Source organism: Monodon monoceros, unplaced genomic scaffold, assembly GCF_005190385.1.
Source record: "Monodon monoceros isolate NGI ecotype Baffin Bay Population unplaced genomic scaffold, NGI_Narwhal_1 Super_Scaffold_6, whole genome shotgun sequence".
NCBI lineage: Eukaryota > Metazoa > Chordata > Mammalia > Artiodactyla > Monodontidae > Monodon > Monodon monoceros.
Genome location: NW_021703783.1, coordinates 38,187,236 through 38,193,235, shown reverse-complemented (window position 1 = coordinate 38,193,235; position 6,000 = coordinate 38,187,236). Strand labels below are relative to the sequence as shown.

The 6,000-nt window shown below is 49.5% G+C and overlaps 1 protein-coding gene across 2 annotated transcripts in view; it reads left to right on the top strand.

Moving 5' to 3' along the window:
• Window positions 1-1,217: 1,217 nt before the first annotated feature.
• Window positions 1,218-6,000, top strand: part of RACGAP1 (Rac GTPase activating protein 1) — a 33,683-nt gene continuing 28,900 nt past the window's right edge. Inside the window, exon 1 of one of the 2 annotated variants that reach the window (XM_029206616.1) lies at window positions 1,218-1,279. The gene's annotated coding sequence lies outside the window, so the exon portion shown is untranslated. Of the gene's footprint in view, window positions 1,280-5,479; window positions 5,543-6,000 lie in introns of those variants that run through there. The other variant, XM_029206615.1, reaches the window with a different exon arrangement.

Genomic DNA, 6,000 nt, shown 5'->3' with positions numbered 1-6,000 from the left:
CGTTTTATTCATTGTGAGAGGGTGATTCCTAGGCATGGGGCAGGGAAACCACGGATTCAGGAAGATTTTTTGTTTGTTTCTGTTTTTTCAATGAGAGGGAGGAAAGAATCAGAAGAAAGAGAGGAAAGAAACAGAGAAGACAGGGAGACACAAAGTAATAATAACTAATACTTATGGGGCACTTACTATGTGCCAGGCACTGTGCTAAGAGTTTTGCAAACACTGTCTCATTTAATCCTCCCAACAGTCCTTTAGACTATAATTATCATCACCATTTAATAGATAGGGAAATGGAGGCACAGATAAATCAAGTTGCCCATCACACAGGTCATAAGTGATAGAGATAGATCTTGAACCAGGGCCAGGATAACTCCAGAGCCCATGCATTTTACCACTATGCTTTGCTCCTTCTCTTAGAGAATAGGAAGAAGTACTCACCTGCCATTTGCTCAAAAACCTTCAATGGCTCACTAGTGCCTAGAGAATTCATCTTAATTTATTCATCTTGCTATTCAAGGTCTCTCATACTGTGATTTCAAAATTCCCTCCAGTCTTTACCATCCCCCTTCAAGATCCTTGCACTTCGGCCATGCTGGATTTACTTCTCCATTTTCTTTTGTTTTAATGAAATTGCTGGGTCTCATGTCAGTTTTCCTGTTTTATTTATTTAAAATTTTTATTTATTTATTTTTGGCTGTCTTGGGTCTTCACTATTGCCCACGGGTCCTCTCCAGCTGCAGCGAGGGGGGGGCCACTCTTCGCTGCTGCCAGCCTCTCTCTGGAACACGGGCTCCAGGCGCGCGGGCTTTGGTAGCTGTGGCACGCAGATTCAGTAGTGTGGCTCACTGGGCTCCAGAGCGCAGGGCCACGACCAGTAGTCGTGGCCCACCGGCTTAGTTGCCCCGGGGCACGTGGGACCCTCCTGGACCAGGGCTCGAACCTGTGTCCCCTGCATTGGCAGGCGGACTCCCAAACCACGGCGCCACCAGGGCTGTCCCCTCCGTTTTTCTCTTAACCCTTCTGACTACTTCACTTCCCACTCCCCTCCCCGTTGGGATCCTATCTATTCCTCAAAGCTCGGTTTGACGCCTCTTCCTCTCTGATTCCCAGCCAGAAATGGGCTTGCTTCCCCCGAATCCCCAGAACACAGTCCCCACCTCCGCACTCTGCGCCGCTTGTACCCCACCCCACGCCGGTGCTGAGCGCACTGCCTGGAACGCGGAAGTGCTCCAGACGTCCTGGTGTAACTGACGGAGGGAACAGTAATTCTCGACTGGAGGTAGGGTGTAAGACCTCTAGAGATGGAGAGCAAATGAGAAGGAACTGGGAGATAAAAACCGAGAGGGGGAGAGAGGATGAAGACAAACACTGGGCGGCGACTAGACGGCCCGCCGCCACGGGCCCAGTCTCGCCCCGCCCCGCCAGGCCCCCCACTGCCCAGCGACCGACGGTGCCCGTTCCCCGGTAGCGATTTCTGGGCAGGCGGCCCGCCGGGCGAGAGGTGGGGCGCGGGTGGCGGCGGGGCGGCGCGCTCGGCCGGTCATCCGCGTCCTCACATTAGCATAAATCCCATTAGCTGCTCCCGCGCGCCGGAGTGGGGTGAGGGTTCTGCCTCGTGTGGCGGCGAGGGCGGGCGCAGCGGTGCTAACGCATCCTCCGACGGCGCGTTCCGGCTGACAGAGGCCCGTTTACAATCGTTATCTCGCTGGCATCCCTGAACCATCCAGTGCGTGGGGCTCTCCCAATGCGAGGGATTAAAAAACCAGCCAACGTCTCGTGTCTAATAGGTGGCCGAGCTGGAATCGAATCCATGCTTTCTGGCATCAGTTCTCATGCTTTTTCCGTTACAGGTGCAGCCCCAGGATGCCTCTCTACCCAGACTATAGTTTGGGAAGAAAGAGGTTTAAGAACCCCCCCGCCCCCGCCCCCCCCCCTCACCTTTCCTGTGCTTCTCACCGGGCTGGTGCAGCAGGGAAGGGGGTTGAGTGGAATGGGAGGGGTGTGGTGGTGCTTTGGATGGAGGGAGGAATTGGGGGGGGGCAGTATCACCAACCCTCATCCATCATTTGGGACAGAATTTGGGTGATGGAGTGGAATGCTTCCACCGTCCTATTGAACTCACCTCCGCTCACCCAAAGGACTATTTATTGGAGCTGCAAAAGCAAGAGATTATAGCAGTAAATGAGAGGAGTACCATCTCTGTTCTCTGGAAGTTTACAGTCTAGTAGGGAAAATCAGGAATATTTACAGAGCACTTACTCTGTGCCAGGAACTGTGCGAACTTTTTTTTTTTTAACCTATTTTTGGCTGCATTTGGGTCTTTGTTGCCGCCCGCCGGCTTTCTCTAGTTGCTGGGAGTGTGGGCTACTCTTCCTTGTGGTGCTTGGACTTCTCGTTGTGGTCAGGCTTCTCTTGTGGCGGAGCACAGGCTCTAGGCGTATGGGCTTCAACAGCTGTGGTGTGTAGGCTTAGTAGTTGTGGCTCCCGGGCTCTAGAGCGCAGGCTCAGTGGTTGTGGTGCACGGGCTTAGTTGCTCCGCGGCATGTGGGATCTTCCCGGACCAGAGCTCGAACCCGTGTCCCCTGCATTGTCAGGCGGATTCTTAACCACTGCACCACCAGGGAAGTCCTGTGTGCCAACTGCTTTACATGGATATCTCACTTATTCCTCTCAACAACTCTATGAAATAGGTATTATTATGATTTACATTTATAGACGAGTGAGCAAAGGCACAGATGACTTCTGAAAGGCCATACAGCTGGTGACTAGAAGAACCAGGAAGATGAAACAGATGAGCTGACATGTGTGACAGGGGAGGAAGAGGATGATGGGGAAGCTTGTAGCAAAAGCATGGCTCTAGGCCTCAGAGACCTCCCTGAGCAAGGCAGAAAACTTCTCAGCTGCCCAAAAGGCTGAGTAGAATTTAGCCAGGTAAAGAGGCTGTAAGGGTGGGGAAGAGGAATTGCAAACGCCAGAGGGTCAGGAAGTGCAGCTCTAGGGGCAAGCCAGGGCCAGGTTAGGAGAGGCTTATTAAGGATTTTGGTCTTTATTGAGGAGGAAGTTGAAGTCATTAATGGTTTTAAACAAAAGAGAGGCATGATTAGACTTGCATTTTTAAAAGATCATTCGGGGGACTTCCCTGGTGACACAGTGGGTAAGACTCCCCACTCCCAATGCAGGGGGCTCGGGTTCAATCCCTGGCCAGGGAACTAGATCCCACATGCATGCCACAACTAAGACCCATGCAACCAAACAAATAAATAAAATAAAAATTAAAAAAAAGAGATCATTCAGGGTGTAAAGAATGCAAGTGAGGGGTAAACAGATTCACTGATGGCTTGGACCACTGAATTGGATTAGGGTGGTGAAGGTAGGAAGAAGTAAAGTGGGTACATACAAGAGATACTTAAGAGCTGCGCTAAGTAATTGGATAAGGGGTGAAAGGGAGAGGGAGAAAGCTGAGTCATTTTATACCCCCTTCTCTCCCTCAACCCCTAGATCCAATCATTTAATAAATTCATTTGATTTCATGAATGTCTTTCCCACCCGTCCCCTCCTTTCCGTCCCCACTGCCACTGGCCTAATTCAGCTCAGGTCCTCTCCCTAACAATGAAGCAAGAGTCTTTCTACCTTCAGATTTTCCCCTCTCCAGACAATCCTCCATGCCATTTGCCGGTACGACCTATGTAAAATGCAAACATAGTCGGAGTCAACCCCGGCCCCATTGTCTTGTCATTTTGTCAATTACAGGATAAAGTCCCATCCTTTCCTAGTCTGGTCATTCTTTGCTAGCTTCTTCCCCTCCTCAGGCCCAAGCTGCACAAGAGGTGTCACACCCACTGAACCCCCAAAGTTACCTGCATGTTACGGTAAATATTCCTTCACAGCACTAAACCTTCACAAATCCTTTGCTTGTGTATTTATTATATATACATGTGACTCATTTCTGAGAGGTCACATTGTCAGGAATTGCCTCTCCTTTCTATCAGGTAAATTCCTATTCATACTTCAAGTCCAAGCTCAGATAACAAGTCTCTGTAGGCTTTTCTAACACTCCCGCCCCCCTGATAGGATTAATTGCTTCCTCATCTGTGCTTCTAAAGCACTTTACACATATTCTGTTCTTGTATATGTTTAACTGTATTATAGGTGTAGGAGGCACAGGCTAATGCAATCAACTAAATGAGTGCTCCTGACGTTGAAGGGTTGTGGGAAGGAATAAATGGGATAATATGTGTACAGTTAATATTTCTTCATCTCTTATCTAATAATACAAATCTTTATTACAGTTTACAAAGTGTAAACTTTGATAGTGTTCCACATACTCTCCTGTTTGATCTAGGAATAAGCCTGTGAGATAGGGTTGATACTGTTATTTCTGTTTTATAGTTGGAGGAAGTGAAGTACAGAAGGGTTAAAAAGTGATGATGTGGCTGGTTCAGCAGTATGCGGAGGCACAAAAGTGCTCCACAGTATTTGTTTAAATGGAGTCAAGTTTTCTGGTTATAAAACCTGTGATCTTCCCTTTAAACCACACTGCTTCTTGCATGCATTAGCCAGTATTTTTTTCAAGTTGCAGGTAGCTAATAATTAATAAATTCAATGAGGTAGGGACAACTAACATGGCAGGGGTGGTGGTAAGAGAATAGGAAAAAAATAGTTCAGAATACATTCATGGAGTAAGGATAAGCAGAGTTCTGTACTACGTGGTTGTAATGTAAAATCTGTTTCTCACTGTGGATTTGGATTAAAAGAAAGTATGAAAGCCCCGTGTTAGCACTATGCCAAGTTCTAAATGAACGTTTATTAAATGAAATCATGGCACTTTCATTTTATATTTTTGTTTTCCCGATGTGTAGCTACTGGAAAGCAGATATCATGTCATCTTTATTTTTCCAGTTCCTAGGAGAGTCCTTGTTACAAATTTGGTGCAATTAATAAATGTGTGTCAAATGAAAACCTGGAATGCAGGAATGAATGAAGGCAGTGTACAGCTCAGCATATATGGTTGTAAATGACTGCTGTTCTATCTCCTTCCGGAATTCTTCCTATTCAATCGAGAGATGAGACACTGTTCAGTTAACAGTTTCCAAAAGTCCTATTTCTCAGTCTGGAGAAAACAGTAAGGCCAAGAATAATTTGCACTCAAGAAGTATCACTTGCCCTTAGTCAACATGGTATCGTGAATGGCTTCAGGAAAGGGCTCCGGAGGGGGTGAGGGGAAGGGGGAAACAACAACAACAACAACAACAAAAAACGGTTGACCTTAGTCAAGATGGCTGCCTTTGGCTTCGCTCTATCAGAACGCGCATGCCCAGTCTTGTCCCCGCCCCCTCCCCGTGGCCCCGACGCGTGCGTCGCAACGTAGGGGGACAGCGCGGGAGGAATAAATTTCTCTGTGATTGGTTGGTGCCGGATTTCAAACACGAGCTGGCGGCGAGGAGCTTCTCTGCCGTTGGGTGAGGCGCGGAGGGAAGTGGAAGGCCGCCCAGGTGGGGCCCGGGGGACCCGACCAAGTGGGTGCTGGGAGTTGCGAGAAAAGGTGGGTCTGGCGCTGGGTTTGTGGTGGGAGGCAGGCGTCCGCGGTTGTGAAGCCGTGGCCCGCTCGCGGGTTGTGGTGGAGGCCGGCACCTACAGCCCCTCCTTTGAAGGCTCTCCATGGGCCGGGGGCGCGGGCGGCCTGAGGGGGCGATGGCTGGGAAGTGGGTGGCTTCTTTCTTGGCGCCGTGTTTTGTGGAAAGCCGGGGGCCTCTTTTTGAGATGGTGGCTTGAACAAGGCAGGAGCCACCCCAAAGAAGTGGCTCTCACTTAAAGACAGAGTTAGGGAGTGGGTGGGCTAACACCACCGTTCTCCACAGAGGAGCAAGACTTTTTCGAAGGGAAAAGCAGGCCCTGGTGTTTGAGAGGCCGGCGCGGCTCCGAGTGGTGCCCCTCTCCCTAGTGGGCTGTGTGAGTCTAGGTAGGCAATGACATCTTGCCCTTCCCGTCCTAAATCCCAGC